This window comes from Sinohyriopsis cumingii, chromosome 17 (assembly GCF_028554795.1).
Source record: "Sinohyriopsis cumingii isolate HCF-2022 chromosome 17, ASM2855479v2, whole genome shotgun sequence".
Taxonomy (NCBI): Eukaryota; Metazoa; Mollusca; class Bivalvia; order Unionida; family Unionidae; genus Sinohyriopsis; species Sinohyriopsis cumingii.
Window position 1 is genome coordinate 118493201 of NC_142977.1, and position 21144 is coordinate 118514344.

General features: G+C 35.8%; 1 protein-coding gene and 1 long non-coding RNA gene across 3 annotated transcripts in view; one reads left to right on the forward strand and one right to left on the reverse strand.

The window, feature by feature from the left end:
* The window catches only part of LOC149779740 (G protein-coupled receptor kinase 3-like), a 345786-nt gene that overhangs the window by 27345 nt on the left and 297297 nt on the right, over positions 1 to 21144 (forward strand). The gene's annotated exons all lie outside the window — the stretch shown is intronic.
* Positions 14875 to 20473, reverse strand: LOC149779741 (uncharacterized). Its single transcript, XR_016415704.1, has 2 exons — positions 19484 to 20473; positions 14875 to 19096 (listed from the first exon to the last, which is right to left on the reverse strand). It is a non-coding gene; the product is annotated as an uncharacterized LOC149779741 (long non-coding RNA).

Genomic DNA, 21144 nt, shown 5'->3' on the forward strand with positions numbered 1-21144 from the left:
AAATATATTTTGATGACACTTTATCCTGTTAAATATCTTGACCTGACATTGTTCATTAATTTAGTCATATCCCTAGCCCTCAAGGTCAAGGTCACAAAATGGGACAATGTCGTCTCACTTCTTTCTGCATGGGTTCGAGTCTTGGATTCAGCCAATCTGGGTATGTGAGAAAGCTTGCCAGTAGCTTCTCGTGGGTCGGTTGTTCTTTCTGGTGTGTTCCCGGGTTCTTCCTGCACCATTAATACTGGCTGCCATGTATAGCCTATCTTGTGCTGAAAAATGGCATTAAACCCTACAACAACATCAACAACAACAACAAGGTCAAGCTCACAAAATGGGACAATGCTTGCTGGTGGCTAATGGCGCAATTGTTCCATTTTTAATAGTGTCATATTTTGTTGTCCATACCTTGTTAATCTTTTTTCAGATCCAGAGTTCCAGGGTCAGTTTTATTAGGAGGGAAAAGGTCACAAGAGAGGCTTCACTGCTATAGAATAGATAGACAATGTATAATACTGGAAAACTGAAAACAGTTAAGGATTTCAAATCATGATACACAAGTCATGGATAGTGAAATTTTGGCATGACTGTTTTCATTATGGAGCAACTTTATGGCCTCATAAATATGATAAGGTGATAGGAGTTCTCACCACTGGTGTAAAGTATTCTTCCCACTAACCAGAGATTGCACTGACTGCATATCCTATCTTCCATGTGGCATTATTGTATTTGTTCCTAAGGCACAGTCTGGTTTCCACTTAATCTGACACAACTATTTCAATCCAAAACCACAGGATAAAGCTGACATATGGACTCAAAATATGTAAAGAAATATATCGATGCATTCCAATTACAAGAACAAATTTAAGTTAAGCATTTAGTTCAGGAAGTCAGGTATTCCTCATGTACAGCTCATTTTCATATTATACTGTTTTCAGTGGATACAAACCAAACTGTTGACTGTAAGTTCCACATGTTCTGTCCATGTTTTAAATGATAGTACACATCCTTGATCAATGTGAGAGCATTCATTTAAATAGAGCCATGTAATCAAATGCACCCAGTACTAGACTTTGTCCCACTTGATGCATTCAGAATGGCATAATTTACATCTTGATTATTAAAACTATGTATTGTAGCATGGAATACACTTTTGTAAAGAAATATAGTTAGTTCCAAACCAGTGAGTAAATTACCCCATTTATTACATTATTACCCATTTATTACATTATTACCCATTTATTACATTCTTTCCGAGCTTATTACATTCTTATAGCTCTACACTAATGCATTGTTGCATGAAATAAAGGCTTGTTTTATATATTAAAAAACGAGAACCAAATCTGAACCTATTTTTTTTTACTAGTATAAGTTGTTGAAATATTTTTAGTTATACTTATACCAACACAGTTATTGGATGTTGGTTAGGATGTAGAAATTCTATGTAGCCCAAAATGTTTGTGTGAATTCACTAGTTCGTGTGGTGTCAATTTTCATGGTTTGCGCATCTCCTGAGAAACATGAACTGAAAGACCCAGTGATTATAGTTCTGTCTGGGAAACAAAGCAGGACCTGCTGGCCTTTCCCACTCATTAATTTTATTAATGACAAAATATAATTTTTCACAAACTGAAAATGGACACCCATGGAGATAAAACAATTATTTCCCATGGAGCTACATAAATGAATACCCATGGAGATAAATAAATCAATACCCATAGAGGTGAATAAATTAATATGCAGAGGGTGCAACTAAAATGGTGGCTGTGCAAGTTCATCTTCACCATATAAACTCCTGGATAAAAATAAAGCTGTAAACTTCGTATTTTCTTGTCAGTATGGTAACCATGATCTCTAATGGTATTCTTTTCGGTGCCTTCCCCAGTGAGTCCTGAAAAGGGATATCAAGATTTCAGTTCCAGATTATAATTACAGTGCAGCTTTTGAAGAGTAATCATTAGAACAAACAACATAGACCCTAATATGCAGGCACATTTTGCCGCAAGTTCAGGATCCACATTGTTTGCAATTGGAATTGTCTTATAACAAGTATATGCAGTATTTACAACTGGGCTGGGATTGTGATCTTCAGGTCATGTTAGTACTGCGAGAGGAGGGTTAAATTCATACAGTGTAGATGTCATGGAGATTTGTAATTGTTTGCTATCAGTTCCACTGATATTCATATTATTGATTGAAATAAAAATGGCACTTTCTGAATGCATTAATTTGGTCAGTAGGAACAGTGATCATGAAATAATGTTGTTTTTAATTGTGTGTATCCTGGACTCCATCAACTAATGTATTGACTTAAAAAATCCAGAGAGACACTTAATTGTCTTGCTGTGTACACACATACTGGAAAAAAGGAAATAAAATACATTTGTAATGTTAGTGTATTGATTTGGAGGTCATATGAGTTATTGTACTATCATAAATATCGAAGTTGTTAATGTTTAATCAGGATAACCACAATGTACATGGTTTTATTTTGGCCATTAATTCATACAAGTGACAATGGCATATTCAGAGATTTTTTATCCACATGCATTCTGCAGGCGATGTTGCTGTTGCTCCATCTGTTGATCTGTTACCATTTTGCCTCAGAAATGTCTGGGTGGAAAATTTTGAAATTTTGAAGTTATTTTGCCCCTGAGGTAACCATCAGCAAGAATGGTGTTGTCCTGGGGTCCATGGGAATGTCTGAAGGTTCAGATACAAACAGTTTCATTTGGACAAACATTTTCATATAGTTTGTGGTAAGACTTGATATATGCCATTATAGCAGAAAGACATTGTTGGTTTTGGTTGCTGACACCTGAATGACTAGAACAGGGTTGGGATGGGTGTGGAGGAGGTTGGTGTTGGAATTGTTGTGATGGCAAGTGATTGCAGTTGCAAATGTTTATTGTCATGAAATGCTAGCAAATTCAGAATGTGTATCAATGAGTACTGGACCTAGCAAGGACCTAGCAAAGCGATGTTTATTTGCAGTATTGAGTATAGGTCCTAGCAGAGCCATATTTCATAGCCATATTGAGTACTGGACCTAGCAGAGCCATATTTCATAGCCATATTGAGTACTGGACCTAGCAGAGCCATGTTTCATTGCCATAATGCGTACTGGACCTAGCAGAGCCATGTTTCATTGCCATAATGCGTACTGGACCTAGCAGAGCCATGTTTCATTGCCATATTGAGTACTGGACCTAGCAGAGCCATGTTTCATTGCCATAATGCGTACTGGACCTAGCAGAGCCATGTTTCATTGCCATAATGAGTGCTGAACCTAGCAGAGCCATGTTTCATTGCCATATTGAGTACTGGACCTAACAGAGCCATGTTTCATTTCCATGAGTACTGGACTTACAGAGCCATGTTTCATTGCCATATTCAGTACTAAACCCAGGAGTGCTATGGTGAACTACCATAATGAATACTGGACCTAGCAGAGTCATGTTTCATTGCCATAATGAGTATTGTAACTTTAATACAAATATTCAGGATATTGATGAAATGAATCAGAGTACCTACCATTACTCAAAATAGACTGTTTTTCCCATAGGGTTGCAAGATTGAGAATACAAAATACACTTGTTGCCAGAACTGTGGGTCAGAATTTGGGGGTTTATGATTCACAAATGAGGGCAAAAAGAAACACTGATAATGTAAAATTGAAATGACTTTTTCACAAAATTTTACAGAAAGCATCCATGCTTGCATTCCGACCAATGCAGCTATTTTTATGAGATAGAAATGTTCCTTGCATGTATATCATCAAGTCAGTATTTTTATGTTATGGTGATCTTAAGTTATGTATATTCTATGTTATCAATGATGTACAAGCGTATATGTCAAGGTCATTAAGCAGTATTGGTATGCATTGTCAACAATAAGCAAGTGTATGTGTCAAGGTCATAGGGCATTATTGGTATGCATCATTAACAATATGCAGGTGTATATGGCAAGGTCATTAGGCAATATTATTATATGTCATCAAAAATATGCAAGTTTATGTGTCAAGGTCATTAGGCAGTATTGGTATGCACTATCAACACTGCAAGTGTATGTGTCAAGGTCATAAGGCAGTTTTGGTGTGCAACAGCGACAATATGCAAGTGTATGTTTCAAGGTCATTAGGCAGTGTTAATATGCATCATCAATAATATGCAAGTGTGACAAGGTCATTAGGCAGTAATGTTATGTATCAATAATATGCAAGTGTCTGTCAAGGTCAATAGGCAGTATTGGTATAAATTATCAACACTATACCAGTATATGTGTCAAGGTCATCATGTAGAATTAGAATACATCATCAACACTCTATCAAGGTCATTAGGATGTATTGGTATTCAGATCACTAGAATGTTCTCTGCTAGACTCTATAGGAATCTTAATAATGTAATTCTCTCGACTACAGCATGAATAATTGTTAAGAATGGAATCATTTTTGGGGTGGGTGGTTGAATGGATATTATGATTGACTGGTTGATTGTGTGATGATTGCTTGACAGCATGGCTAAGCAGTGGGCACATGAAGACAGCTTTTTTATATTAAAAATGCCCTGTTGGATAATCTCAATTGCCATCAACTTTGAGATTTCTATAGATGATTACAAATTACTTAATTTGGTAATTTAACAGATTGATAAATTCTGGGTGAGAATTCTTTGACCACTTCATTGTTTGGTTTTAGGTTGTGTGCAGTATTTTACTTGCTTATAAGACCAGTCTAACTGCATACTGTATAGACCCAGATCTGACATATATAGTGTGCTAGTAGATCTGGGTCTGTGTAGTTAGGAGTAATTAGTAGAACAAACAACATAGACCCTGATATGCAGATTCATTATGCTATGGCAAATCAGGATCTTTGTTGTTTGGAGTTTGACTCCACTTATAAGCAGGTACATACGTTATATCAATTGACTGAGCAAACATGTTGCCTGTAGGATACCATGGATAAAGCAAGGATCATACACAGTAGTGATGGGAATCAATCAGCATTTCATAACCAATAATCAGTTCCACTTAACCAACTGATAATCAATTATAATCCATTACTAAGAGCAATTTTTGTTTGTTATACAGTTATATCTTTGCTCAAGAGTTTAAAATGTTAATAAATGCACAGGAGTAATGTCTTTTAACACATTAACCCCTAGAAGTTTTTGTCGTTTTCGTCTGAAATTTGAGTAGGAAACATTTTGAAAGCTATTTCTGAATGCATCCTAAGACATCAACTTCCAGGTGATCTTCCAATAACATAATGCCTAGTTGTGTTTGAAACATTTTTTATTGGGTATTTGTCTCGCGCATGAGCAGAAGAGTAAAAGTTGGATTTTTAAAAATTTATTATTTTGCTTAATGGACCCATTATTTTTGTATCGAGACCACTCTTTATTCCAAATGCCCATCTTATCCTACTTTTTGCAAAGGTTCATCTGTCTGCTTGCAGTTCATATGGGTCTGCCTTATATCTGAGACCAAAAAGTCTAAAATCTGGACACAAAATCGGATTCCGACCATGGGCAAATTTTGGGTAGAAAAAAAATCAGGTCCAAAAAATGAGATTTTCCCTTTGTATTTTGTAGTACAACTAGAAATTCCAGATTATTTGGTATCATTGTAGAGCTACATCTGTCTACCTTTCTATAATAATACCCACTATCATACATGACCTTGACGCTACAGAGCTCGGCAGTAGGCTACTACCTCCTGCCACGTAAACTCGTCACGAGAGGTTAATGTGTTAATGACGTGCATATTTTAACCTGATAAAAATATCACATTTTTTTTATTGTGTTGTTTTATTTTTGTTCTCCATCTTTGTTAAATGAAAGCAACTTTTTATGACTGACAAGTCTAACTGAAATAGTGTTGCAATCCCCCCATATTGTTTCATTCATTTGTGACGTGTCTATAATTTAAAGAATAGAAGGACAAAGTTTTCTTGTTTGTCATTATTTACATATACTACAAAGAATTTTACATTTAAACTGGTGGGGCCCCGAGTGGTCTAAAGCGCTCATCATTACGGATCACTGCCATCTCACCTCTGTCTGTGTGAATTTGAGTCTCGGGTTCGGCCAATGCCGATATGTGAGAAAGCTTGCCGGTAGCTTCTCGTGGGTCGGCGGTTCTTTCTGGGATTTTCCCTTTTTCTTCCTCCACCATTAATACTGGCCGCCATGTATAGCCTATCTTGTGCTGAAAAATGGCGCTAAACCGTACAACAACAACAACAACATTTAAACTGAAACAAATCATCAGAATGTGTTTAAGTTTATTAACTAAACAGTTTAACAGCTTAATCATGTAATCATGACTACATGTTCCTAATTATGAAAGTTTGCCCCCAATGAATATAGTATGGTTTTATATATTTGTAAGTAATGAGGGAATAATTAAATCAGATAAACTTGAGTGGATTCTAAGCCATAATTAGCTTACCATTTACACAGTAGTTTTACTAACGTTTGTGTTTTGCATGCAACAAAAACAAAGTTGTCTTCCTTTACACACAATCGATTATGGAGTTTCACAATCGATTATCTTATTGGTTTGCTCAACTAACTGGTGATTGTAATTGATAATTGGGTCAACACTAGTACACAGGATGCATTGGACACAAAGAAGACATCATAATGTTGATGGTTATTAGATTTCTAAATAGCTGATGTCTTTCAAAATATGAGCTGATTGAAAGTGTAGAGATTTGAAATCGAGCAAATTGAAATGAAAAATTTACAAATAGAAACTTGTTGCATCTTTATTCATATAAAGATGCAGCTATACGTTATAGCTATACGACAATTGTTTTACAAGAATGCAACACAACTTGCCAAATTATTCATTCAAACTCTTGTTTACTGTGCTTCGATATCTTTGTATTGTTTTGAATAATGCGTGCGATTATTGTAAAATTTTGGGACCCACACCATGATGATATAATAAGTAATTTCATTTTAAAACATGCTATTGCAGGGTTTCACTGCCAGTAGGATTGTATTTTTGCTTGTCGTGCCATGCAAATGGAGTAATTTTTCAGAACAGTAACATTACCATTAGAATTGAATTAGTTGTCTTTATCCATATTTAATACCCATGGTTAATTGATGCCTTGCTTGACATTACAGCCATAGTTTTGGAACCAAATTGATCTAATAATAGACTCCTCTTAATTTCTGTACTTTATTTAGTGTTATTACTTAATCTGATATTGAATACTTATCTATGATTTATCTAGTACCATTTTTATAAGTCTTTTGGTATGACGTGGCTGGGGATCAAACCCATGAGCTGGATGTAGGAATATATTGCCCAGCTCTGTACTTGACATTGATCTGAGTACCATCGATACTCACTTGTATGTCAAGTCCAACTGCAAGCAAGAAGGATCCTGATCTGCCACAGCATCATGTACTTGCAGATCAGGGTCTGTGTTGTTTCTTTAAATGAATACTTTTAACTAACCGCACAGACCCAGATCAGTTGGCTCATTATGTGATGGTTGATCTGGGCCTGCGCAATTGCACTCATAAGTGAGCATGTTTGGTATATAAATCTATAGTGTTTTCATTTAACACCAGGCAACTGTTTTTGTAGGATAAAAATAATACATAGACCAGGATTTTGACCTCGTAAAACTAAAGAGAGACTGTAAAACCTTTATGCAGGCTTAAAAGTCAACCTGTTTGTATGACCTCCTTGTGCAAATATACAAAAATGATCATTATTCTCAGTAACCTTTTAGAACTCATGGTGAACTTTGTACTGGTTGTGTTACTGTTGCCTTTTGAAATGGCCCGTCTGTTGGTCAATAACTGTATAACATGGCTTTTATGCTGAGATTTGTTTATAATAATTGTACTTTGTGTTAGCAAGAAATAGTAGATATAGTTCCAAGAAACACTTTTTTTATATCAGTTATGAACTTTACCAGATTTACAAAGCTGCCCTATTTTGGGACATGTTTATTATGTTTAGCAGCTGTCTTGGCACAAAAGTCAGGTCCCATGGGCTTAATTAAAATTTATGTGAGAAAGATCTTGACTTAGAAGAGAGTGTATATAGTAATGTTAATTACATGATATTGTTACATTTTAACCAATGGTATGGCTCTATAGAGAACAGTTAAAAGTAGGTCATTGTGCCCTACTTATAATATGCAACATGTTATTGCCAGGTTCTGTTTAAGCCAGTTTTATAATTTACAGGAGGGTCGTCTAGATTTAAGTGCCAGATTAACATGAATGATTGACCTTGTTTCAATGATTGACCTTGTATTGAAAAAGGTGATATAACCAGACCATCAGGGAAACAGGGATTTTATTAGAAAATTTGGGAACATTTTTCAGGGATATGGTGCCAATTTTGAATTCTGAAATAATTGTTCATTTGGGACAGAGACCCATTATCAGCTCCTGAGAAACTATAGTAACATCCCCTGACAACTGCTCCGGTGGCCTAGTGGTTAGAGTGTCCACCTCAGATGCAAGAAGTTGCGAGTTCAAACCCCATCCAAGTCATACCAGAGTCTTATAGAAATGGTACTAGCAGCTGCCTCGCTTGGCGCTCAGCATTAAGAGGTTAGTGTTAGGACTGGTTGGCCTGGTGTCAGGATAATGTGATTGGGGTGGGACATAATGCTACATGTATATGGCATGATGCCCCAATGCTTGACATCACTAGAAACTGTAACACTGCAGAAATTGTAGTGATGACTGAACTGTTTTAAAGGTACATAAACAAATTCCAATCCCCTGACTGTTTTTCTTACATTACTACATTGTTTTTCTTACATTATTACATTGGGGTGTGGATTGGGTGGGGTGGGGTGTGCTGGGCTGGGGTGTGGATGGGGTGGGGTAGGGTCTAAGCCTGCTGAAAGTTACTTTGCCTGGTTAAGAGTGAAGTTAATTTTATTGGACAGTGAAAATAAAGTGTCTTGCTCAAGGACACAGTATGGCAGTTTTCATGGCCTGGTCTGTGAATGGAAACCAGAATTCCTGTATAGGATTCCAGCATGTTAACCACTAAGCTATAACAGCTGAAGTATATTACATTGACTCAAAAGTACAAAACTATCAGGACTCTTACATTTACCCTTTAATGAATGGTTGAGTTGGATCATGTTACTCATGATTTTCCTCACTATCAGGACATTTACCCTTTAATGAATGGTTGAGATTTTCCTCATTGGGACTGTGGTTGAGTTGGATCATGTTACTCACGATTTTCCTCATTGGAGTCCCATTACAAATTGCCAAGTGTAAAATTTGATGTCAGTTACCTACATTTAATATTAAAAGTCACTGTGTATGAATGCTAATTGTTTGGTGACTTGTTAATGTGTTATTGCGGTGATTTCATGTCAAATAGTTTTATCTTGTGAAAGATCTTTCCTTATGGATGTTCCAGTAATACCACCTGCATGTGTATTACACAGTTTTTTTTTGTAAGGCACCATTTCAGGGTCAAAGATAAATTTGATGACAAAAAAATTAAGATTGTGTCTGAACATTTTCTGCACTGTGCCCAGATTTTTACCTTTTGTCCATCATACATGGTTTATTGTCGATCTTCTTGTCCATCATGCATTGTACATTGTCTGTCTTATCTAGCATTCATGTGTATTGTCCATATTTTAGATCATGCATCATGTATTGTCCATTATCTTGCCCATGATGCATGGTGAATTGTCCATCTTGTCCGACATGCATGGTGTATTGTCCATTTTGTCCATTGTGCATGGTGTATTGTCCATCTTCTCCAACATGCATGTTGTATTGTCTAGCTTGTCCATCATGCATGGTGTATTTTCCCTCATGTCCATCATGCATGGTGTATTGTCTAGCTTGTCCATCAGGCATGGTGTATTTTCCATTTTGTCCATCATACTTGGTGTATTGTCCATCTTGTCCATCATTCATGGTGTATTGTCTAGCTTGTCCATCAAGCATGGTGTATTTTCCATTTTGTCCATCATTCATGGTGTATTGTCTAGCTTGTCCATCATGCATGGTGTATTTTCCATTTTGTCCATCATTCATAGTGTATTGTCCATCTTGTCCATCATTCATGGTGTATTGTCCATCTTGTCCAGCATTCATGGTGTATTGTCTAGCTTGTCCATCATGCATGGTGTATTTTCCATCTTGTCCATCATGCATGGTGTATTGTCCATCTTGTCCATCATGCATGGTGTATTGTCCATCTTGTCCAGCATTCATGGTGTATTGTCCATCATGCATGGTGTATTTTTCCTCATGTTCATCATGCATTGTGTATTGTCTAGCTTGTCCATCATGCATGGTGTATTTTCCATCTTGTCCATCATGCATGTTGTATTGTCCATCTTGTCCATCATGCATGGTGTATTGTCCATCTTGTCCAGCATTCATGGTGTATTGTCCATCATGCATGGTGTATTTTTCCTCATGTTCATCATGCATTGTGTATTGTCTAGCTTGTCCATCAGGCATGGTGTATTTTCCATTTGTCCATCATGCATGGTGTATTGTCCATCTTGTCCATCATGCATGTTGTATTGTCTAGCTTGTCCAGCATGCATGGTGTATTGTCCCTCATGTCCATCATGTCTGGAGTATTGTATATTATCTTATCTGTCATGAATGGTGTATTGGCCATCTTTTCTGTTGTGTATCATGTATTGTCCATCATCTTGTCCATCATATTTGGTGTATTTTCCATCTTGTCTGTCATGTATAGTATATTTCTCTTTCTGTTTGTCATGCATGATGTATTGGTCATCTTTTCTGTCATGTTTGGTGTACTGTCCATCATATTGTCTGTCGTGCATGGTGTATTGTTCATAATCTTGTCTGTCATGTATGGTATATTGTCCATCATCTTGTCTGTCATGCATGGTGTATTGTCCATCATCTTGTCTGTCATGTATGGTATATTGTCCATCATCTTGTCTGTCATGTTTGGTGTACTGTCCATCATATTGTCTGTCGTGCATGGTGTATTGTCCATCATCTTGTCCATCATGTATGGTATATTGTCCATCATCTTGTCTGTCATGCATGGTGTATTGTCCATCATCTTGTCTGTCATGTTTGGTGTACAGTCCATCATCTTGTCTGTCATGCATGGTGTATTGTCCATCATCTTGTCCATCATGTATGGTATATTGTCCATCATCTTGTCTGTCATGCATAGTGTATTGTCCATCATCTTGTCCGTCATGTATGGTATATTGTCCATCATCTTGTCTGTCATGCATGGTGTATTGTCCATCATCTTGTCTGTCATGCATGGTGTATTTTCGTCATCTGTCTGCTAACAATTGCTTCTGAACATTATAGAGCCTTCATTTCAGATCAGATTTCAACCACATTTGGGATCATCAAGACCTCAGAATATTTTTTTATTAGCATATTAATGTGCTGACAATGTATCTGATTGGTTGAGCTGGTGAACACATTGGGGTTGTGAGGGGAGGTGTATTTCAGATTAGATTTTGGATCAGATGTACGATGTAAGCTTACAACATTCACATCTCAGATGAATTGAGGTATGAGGAAAATCCTTTCAGAATAATGAGGTGAACTTGTATCTAATTGACTGAGCATGTCAACACTCCAGAGGCCATTTTTCTGATAAGATTTGATATGCACACTTATATCATCAAGGTTTCACATTATTTCATTTATGAGCATCCATGCATATTAAAGAGTCTGATGTATTAACCATTAAGAAACTTTGTTAAGGTTTTTGCAAGTTAGATATGGTAGGGGGGATGCAAATGAAATGCCTGGTTCTTTGGGAGACAAAACTACTTTTGATTTATGTGTACTTGATTTATGTGTACTTAAGAACCTTTTTTACACAGATGCAGATATACCTATCTGATTGCATTGAGTACTTTTTGACACAGATGCAGATATGCCTATCTGATTGCATTGAGTACTTTTTACCTACTCTTGCTAACAAGGATTGTGTAAAAATAAGTTGGAGAAAGATAAAATTGAAAGTTTCTAAAATGGTCTGAAACCTACTTGGGACACTTACATGCAAATGAAAATATTCTCATTTTATTTCATTTATCTGGAGTGCTTGTTGTTACATAATGCTATCATGTTTTTTTAATTTAAAAAATCCAAGTGCAAAAATGTCAGGCATTAAATATTTTAAAATAAAAATTGAAGACATGAAATAATGGTGTGAAAGTCTAATCAGGTGATGAATACATATACTTGCAGAATTTCATTTTTCTGTGTTGTGTGGTTTGTGTGCAGTCTTGCTAACAAGCCTCTCAGGATGAATAAACAGGATCAAATCAAGATACCCCTGTGGTGGGGGTGATTAAAATAAAACCCCAAAACCTGTACAGTACATATGTTGTTGACTGTATAATAGGATGATCTGTACATGCTCTGTAATGTATATAAAGGTGATCTGTACATGCTCTGTAATGTATATAAAGGTGATCTGTACATGCTATTGACAGTATATTAAGGTGTTCTGTACACTCTATTGGCTTGAAATTGACTACTGAGCAGATGTCTGCCAGGTGAGTGATATCATGACCACTTGGTCTCCTTGTTTCATGTTTGGGATTTTGCTATTTTTGTATGGTACATTAACGCATGAAAGGTTATATAGTACCAAGACAATTGGAGTACTGCATCTTGTCCAGACAAGCCATGGTGGCTGAATCAGCCTGGTTTGGGAAGGATTACCCCCCCCCCCCTTTCTGGTTGCAAGGCTGACACAGTAATGACTAGGTCACTGTGACTTTGAAATAGTCTAGGATCTCATGTAACTGTTCAGCTGCTGGTAAACTGTTTATTCAGATTTTAAAAAATGCATCTGAACAGGAACTGTATACACCAAAAGCTTTTGTAGTTGTGGACATGGAAACATATTTACATTTCTCCTCATGGAAAGGAATTCTTGTACTCAGAACCCAGTGGCTACCATAATGCTGGGCATGGCTACTAAATATTGAATTTGGGTTACCCACTGGGCTACCTATAACAATGATGCTTAACAAATGTTTAAAGTGGATAACAAATACCATATGTACTCACTTAATAATCAGTGGGAACGGTGATGGTGCACATACCCAAATCTGCCATCACATAATGTGGGGCAGATATGGGTCTGTGCAGTTTGATAGGAGTGATCAGTAGAACAAACAACATAGACCCTGATCTGCATGTGCATTTTGCTATAGCAGTACTTGTTTGCAGTTTGACTTAACTTACAGGCAAGTATATATGGTATATGGGAAGGCTTGAAGTGAAGAGTTGCAGATTGAAAGGACTTGTCGGCTACTGATCCCAAGCTGATATTTCATCATCATCATCATCATCATCATCATTATCATCATCATCATCATCATCAATCCCTAAACCCAAGAGGTCATTGGGGCACAACAGTTGACTTATCCATTTCTCTCCATCTTTCCCTGTTAATTGATTATAGATCATTTTCAAACTTTTGAGCTCCCAACAGTAGATAAATATGGCTTTTTTCACAGTGTGGGTGGAGGTCAATATTTCCACAGCTTGTTGTAGTAATTAAGGCTATACAGCAGGTGTGCTGAACAGAGATGACTTCATTACTCTTATGTTCAGTTCCAACTTAATGTATCTACCTTGATAGATGATATGGGTATGTTTATTTGTATGAACATGGTAGTGACAGTCATCTTTTATATTTTGATTTGTAGCGGCAAAAAAAAAAGGTTCAGGATTTAATATTTTCAACAAAAGAATAAGTAAAGACCTACCCCCCATCCCATTGGTGTGTGTATGATTTGGATTTTTAATGTAACTTTAAAACATTTTCAGTTATATTGCTACGATGTCTGCAGTGTGGCAGTTTATAGTGATCTCTAGCACTGGGGCATCATTCTGCAGACATCTAGCATAATGTCCCACCCAGTCACATTATCTTGACACCAGACATACCAGTCCTAACACTAACCTCTTAATGCTAAGCGCCTAGCGAGGCAGCTGTTAGTGCTGTTTATATGTCTTTGGTATGACTCAGCTGGGGTTCAATCCCACGACCTCCCACATTCAAGGCAGATACTCTAACCACTAGGCCACCATAGCGGTCTTCACTAAAATTGGTATGATAATATTGAATATTATAGACAGCTTGCATTTATTGAGAGGTTTTATAACATAGCTAGAATTATATTAACACATTATCCCCTGGAGGTTTTTGTCGATTTCACCTGAAATTCAAGTAGGAAACACATTTTGAAAGCTATTTCTAAATACATCCTAATACGTCAACTTCCAGGTGATTTTCCAATAACCTAATGCCTAGTTGTGATAGAAACATCATTTTTCATTGGCCATTTGACTTGTGCATGAGCAGAAGGGTAAAAGTTGGATTTTGTCTTTTGATTTTTTGCTTAATGGACCCATTGTTTTCGTGTCAAGACCACTCTTTATTCCAAATGCCCATCTTATCCTACTTTTTGCATAGGTTCATCTGTCTGTTTGTAGTTCATACTGGTCTGCCTTAGATCTGAGACCAAAAAGTCTAAAGTCTGGACACAAATTCGGATTCTACCATGGGGGAATTTTGGGTGGAAAAAATTGGGTCCAAAAAATGAGGTTTTTCCCTCTGTATTTTGTGGTACAACTAGAACTTCCAGATTATTTGGTATCATTGTAGAGCTACATCTGTCTACCTTTCGATAATACCACCCACTTAAGTGTATCATACATGACCTTGGACACTACAGAGCTCAGCAGGAGGCTACTACATCCTGCCACATAAACTAGTCACCAGGGGTTAATGTGTTAATAGTAGTGCAGTTGGGGAGGGGGGAGAGTGACCTATCAACAGCCATGTTTAAAAATGTGTTTGATCATTGGATGAAAAACATTGAAATTTATTGAGAAATAATCTTATATGGGCATTTATTTTGGTACCCAAAAGTCTTTCATTGAAAATGTTTAGAGGACATACATTGTTTGACAAATACATTGATGACATACATTGATTGACAAATACATTGATGAGATACATTGTTTGACAAATACATTGATGACATACATTGTTTGACAAATACATTGATGACATACATTGTTTGACAAATACATTGATGACATACATTATTTATACAAAATTTTAGATTTATGGTTGCACTCACCATATGTCATAGTGTATTTGCTAAGATGTTGAAAACACAGCAAAATGTTTGCAATGGGCATCAGATAAAAAGTTTCATGTTTAAATCATTGGATTTTAAGAAAAAATATCTAGTGACAATAACGTCAAGATCCTAATAAAATAAATTCTACTGGCTCTATACTAGATGCCCATGGATGTTTATGGAAACTTTTTATACCTTTTATTTGTGTTGTGTATTTGTGTTCAGTTGCATATTTGTGTGTTCAGTTGTATATTTGTGTGGTCAAATGTATATGTGTGTGTTCAGTTATATATTTGTGTGTTCAAGTTGTGTATTTTTGTGTTCATGTGTATATTTGTGTGTTTAGTACTATTTTTGTGCATTTAGTTGTATATTTGTGTACATGTTTTTCGTTAATTTGTTATACTTCATTATCTTGAAAACTACTTGACCTATATTTGTGAAAACTGGCAGGTGGAATTATCTCATTATGAGGATCTACATTCCAACAAAATGAAAGGTAAGCCTAAAAAGATATATATGGTTCGTTTTCGCCTGAAATGCGAGTAGGAAACGTATTTTGGGGGCTATTTCTGAATACATCCTAATACATCGACTTCCAAGAGATTTTCCATTAGCCTAATGCATAGTTGTGTTAGAAACATCGTTTTCCATTGGTTATTTTGCTTGTGCGTTAACAGAAGGGTAAAAGTTGGATTTTTTTATATTTTTTGCTGAACGGACCCATCATTTTTGTATCGAGACAACTCTTTATTTCAAATGCCCACCTTATCCTACTTTTTGCAAAGGTTCACCAGTCTGTGTGCAGTTCAGGCTGGTCTGCCTTAGATCTGAGGCCAAAAAGTTTAAAATCTGGATATAAAATCGGATTCTGACAATGGGCAAATTTTGGGTGGAAAAAAAAAAACAGGTCCAAAAAATTAGGTTTTCCCATCAGTATTTGGTAGTGCAACTAAAAAAATCCAGATTATTTGGTATCATTGTAGAGCTACATCTGTCTACCTTTCTATAATACCCCCCCACTTTAGTGTATCTTACATGTCCTTGACGCTATGGATCTACACACCACCTGCCACTTAAACGTGGTGCCAGAGGTTAATAAGTTAGTGGCGTGAAAAAGAATAGGAAGGTTGTTAAAAGGTTTTAACATTTTTTAAGATTAATCCCATGGTCAGTTTTTAATTGTCCATTGTCCATCTGTCTGATAGCACTAGTTTGTTATTGCTACTTTTCCCAAACTATTTCTTTGATATATTACACACACATTTATCCCATGGTCGAGTTGGTCCTAATTGAAAATGTTCCTGCATTCTTATCCAGTATACCTGCCATGGCCGTCATCTTACAAATCTTTCTATTGCTACTTCTTCCAAATGGATGGTCATATCAACATGGAGTTTCACTGAAAGACTTCTTATGATGTCTGGTTTGTCCTAAGTTAAAATGGTGTCAATCATATATCCAATATGGCTACAGCAGCCATCTTGAAAATCTTACTACTACTCCTCTTGACTGGATTGTTGTGTCGACATGGGGTTTTCATATTGACATGGGTTGTGATATCTACATGTAGTTTGCTCTAAATGAAAATTGTGCCAAGCTGACATCCTGGATGTGTAAAACAGTAGCTAATTTGACAATCTTCGCTAAGCAATATTACAACACACAAAAATCCTGTTTTGGAAATTAAACTTTAATGTACTTAGCTCATTGTATGTGTGTGTGTGATTAGGATTTTTAATGTAGTTTTGAAACAAATTCAGTCATATCGCTATGATAACTACACTGTGGCATTTTATAGTTATGTTTAGCACTGGGGCATCTTGCTGCAGACATGTAGCATGATGTCCCACCCAGTCACATTATCATGACACCTGGTCAACCAGTTCTAACACTAACATCTTGATGCTGAGCGCCAACTGAGGCAGCTGTTAGTACCATTTTTGTAAGTCTTTGGTATGACGCGACTGGGGTTCGAACCCACAACCCTCTGCTTACGAGGCAGACACTCTAACCACTAGGCCACCGGAGTGGTCAGCTCATTGTATTGGTAATTAGTTACTTAGGTAGGTAGGTGGGTTCACAGATATGTGACTCAGTTTTTCTGTGATCATCACATGTGTACTGTTCTCCTTTTTACTTTCGTATTCTGTTATGTCTGATAAAAAAAAAGGGCAGTCAAGAAAAAGGGGATCTTTGTATATCTTCCTAATAAACAAGGCAGTCAAGAAAAAAGGGTCTGTCTTGCTAAAATGGAAGGGCAGTCAAGGAAAAGAGAATCTCTTTACTCTTGCTGTAATAATAAAGGCAGTCCAGAAAAAGCGTATCTCTTTACTCTTGCTGTAATAATAAAGTCAGTCAAGAAAAAGTGGATCTCCTCTTGCTGTAATAATAAAGGCAGTCAAGAAAAAGAGGATCTCTTTACTCTTGCTGTAATAATAAAGGCAGTCAAGTTAAAGCGGATCTCTTGTTTGCTATCATCATTATCAGTCACATTATACAGATCATGTGACATGGTGTAAAGCACTTGGAAGCTGTATACATGTAAATGTATCTTCATACGTACTTGTTTCTTGACCTGTACTATGCTATAAGTGAAACTATTCAAGTGGGGAAATGAATGATTAGAAACATGTTTGCAGCTTGACCTTTTACTATTCCACATGTCAAACTTTTCAAGTCTGTTTAGTAATGATTAAGTATGAAGGATTTTCATTTGGTTCATATATATTCAAGGTCCTGATCTGGAAATTTCTGGGGGTAAATTTCCCTGATCATATATAAAAACGAGAGTTTTCAGAACAGGGGAGGGAATTAATGATGAATAAACAGTTGTGCTTAAACTGTGATGCCCAATTTTCATGAATTCAGTTGATTTTTTGGTGTGATTTTTTTTAATGAATAGCTGAATCACACAGTTACCATTCACCAGTCACTGGCCATCAATCAATCAAGAGTGTTATAATGGATCCTATATACAGAAGTGTCCTCTTGAAATTTTTGTTTTCTAATGAAGTTCCCAACATTTTTAAGTCCTATTATAGTTGAAAACATCACAGTATTTTCCAGTAGTTGTAGTGTATGTTTAATTTATGTTGTATACCTGACTTCTGTCATGTTGAGTGTAACAAGATAACCGGGTTGGAGTCAGATTATAACTAATACTTTTGATGTTGACGAAAATACAATGTTTATTAATGAATGATTCAGTGAAAAAGATTTTGATTTGTGTGCCAACAAAATCCAAATATTGGATATTTAACAAAATATGCATGAACCTGGTTATGTATAGTGATTTAAATGAAATGCGAAATGATATGCAAGAAACCACCTTAAATAGTAAAAAGATGCAATGATTAATGATTCAGAGTGATTCCACACAAACAATGGAGAAATGATAATACGTAAGCATTGACAGTTTCCTCCAAAAATGATATAGTTCACTCGGATTATGAAATCACGTTTCCACTCAAATGGTGAAATATGATAAATGAGATTTCACTCAAATAGTGTAATATGAAACATTGGGACATATATCTTGCGGAGTCGAACACAAATCCGAAATGTCTTCTCAGCCCCAACGCTCTGTTGAATGGTTGAGGTGCCACCAAGAACGGTCTGCCCCTCCTGGTCTGCCTAAAGATCCATAGAATTTCTTGTTCTCTTCAGAAGCCTTGGCTCTTCACCATGTGATGACCTTTATCTTCTTCCAGGCCAGTGTCACCCACTGACAGCAGCACACTGGGTATAACACAACCTAAATTAGCACCATGGAAAAACAACACCTACAGTACGGTGCATGTACGGAGACACAATGTAACTGTCACTCCATTCCTCCTTCATTTCTTCAGCACTACACTCAGCATTCACCAGTTACCATTCAGCAGTCACTGGCCATCAATCAATCAATCAAGAATCAGTCATCAGTGATCAATCAGTCAGCTGAAAATATCCAAAGCCATGTACTACAAATGACACGGTCATGTACAACAGCACATAATGACGTTATGTACTGTAAACCTGAGTTGATTATTTTATACAAATTATATTATCAGGACTACTGTACAAGGTGATAATCATGTTCAGAAGTAAACCTGTATCTGACAAGAATCTTATAGTACTTAATGTAACACCTTATCTTCTTTAATAAATACAACATTATTGCGAATACAATCATTCTATTAAATTACATACAGGTAAACTAGAAAACAGACTATAACATTGCATTATACAACATAAGTCGGAATTACCTAAACTACAAGATAAATGTGACAGTAAAACAATTATATCCTATAATACAAATAGGAAAATAATATTTAACTCGCATACCTCTACAGCTGGAAATCGCATGTCATAGAGTGGGCTGTTCACTGACAAGACTTCTTGTAATGTGATGTTTAGATCTACGATGAGGTAATTTATACAAAGGTCATGTAGCCATACACTTCCTGTGTGCTCCAGTCATATCAGCTTTCTCATCATAAGCACTTTGCTCGTGTAGCATTGGATGAACCGAACTAACCATTTCAAAATAATATACAATATACATAAACCACCTTTGGGTAACGCTGTGCACAAAAAACGAAACCTATGTACATATATTTAATCCAAATAAAACATAAATGATAAATATATACAATTCTATGACATTGAGTGTTGTGGCTACCTGATTTATGTAATGTTTTTTAAAATATTTATTAAAATTTGGATTCAAGGTCTTGTTTATGATCTTAGAATGTTCTGGAAGAGAACTCTTTGAAAATTTGATGGAAGTTTCCATTTTTTTATATATAAATAGAGCTTTTATAAGCAAAGTCTTCATTCCTATCTTAAAACGAGTCTATGGAATCATTTTTAGTTTTGTAGACATATAATCTGAGATGACTCGTTTATTTAAATTATTCATTAGAATTAGAAAGTGTTTATTGACCTTTTTGGCACTACTTTGGGATTATGGAGAACTCATTAAAAGACATTCTGGATTATGTCATTGTGGTGCATCAAAGACATTCAAGTCTTTGGAATTCATTTGGAACATTATACATGTACTTTTGGACTTTTGATAGAATATTTAGGATTATTTGGGGTTTAAATCACAATACGGTGTCATTTGAATTTTCACTTGTATTCAAAGGCAATAAATGTTTTTTGAACTTAAATTGTTGGTTTCAATTCCCTTCTGTTACATAGTTTTAGATTTAGAGTCATAACAGAGTCATTTAGGTTTTTTAGTGGGGTCCATCGAAGGGATGCATTTTAGTTATTGATTTAGGTTTTTTAATGGGGTCCATTGAAGGGATGCATTTTAGTTATTGATTTAGGTTTTTTAATGGGGTCCATCGAAGGGATGCATTTTAGTTATTGATTTAGGTTTTTTAATGGGGTCCATTGAAGGGATGCATTTTAGTTATTGATTTAGGTTTTTTAATGGGGTCCATTGAAGGGATGCATTTTAGTTATTGATTTAGGTTTTTTAGTGGGGTCCATCGAAGGAATGCATTTTAGTTATTGATTTAGGTTTTTTAATGGGGTCCATTGAAGGGATGCATTTTAGTTATTGATTTAGGTTTTTTAATGGGGTCCATCGAAGGGATGCATTTTAGTTATTGATGTAGGTTTGCGTTTCCTCCATATGGGTCAGGTGCTACAAGTACTTTTGAGTTACAGTTTTGATAATTCTGTAAAGTTTTGATGTGTTTCATTGTTTTTAAATTTATTATCATGTGTTTAATTACCATTACACTTGCTTTGATTTGTTTCATTGCTATTAAATTGTTATGATTTGTTATATTGTTATTAAAGTATGATTTGTTTCACTGTTTTTAAATTGTTATGATTTGTTATATTGTTATTAAATTGTTATAATTTGATTTATTATCATAAAATTTGTTTTCATGTCTGTTTGGTTGTCTTTTAATTGGTTTTGATGTGTTGTATTGTTATAAAACTTGTTATAAATTGTTTCATTGTTATTAAATTTGTTATATGAT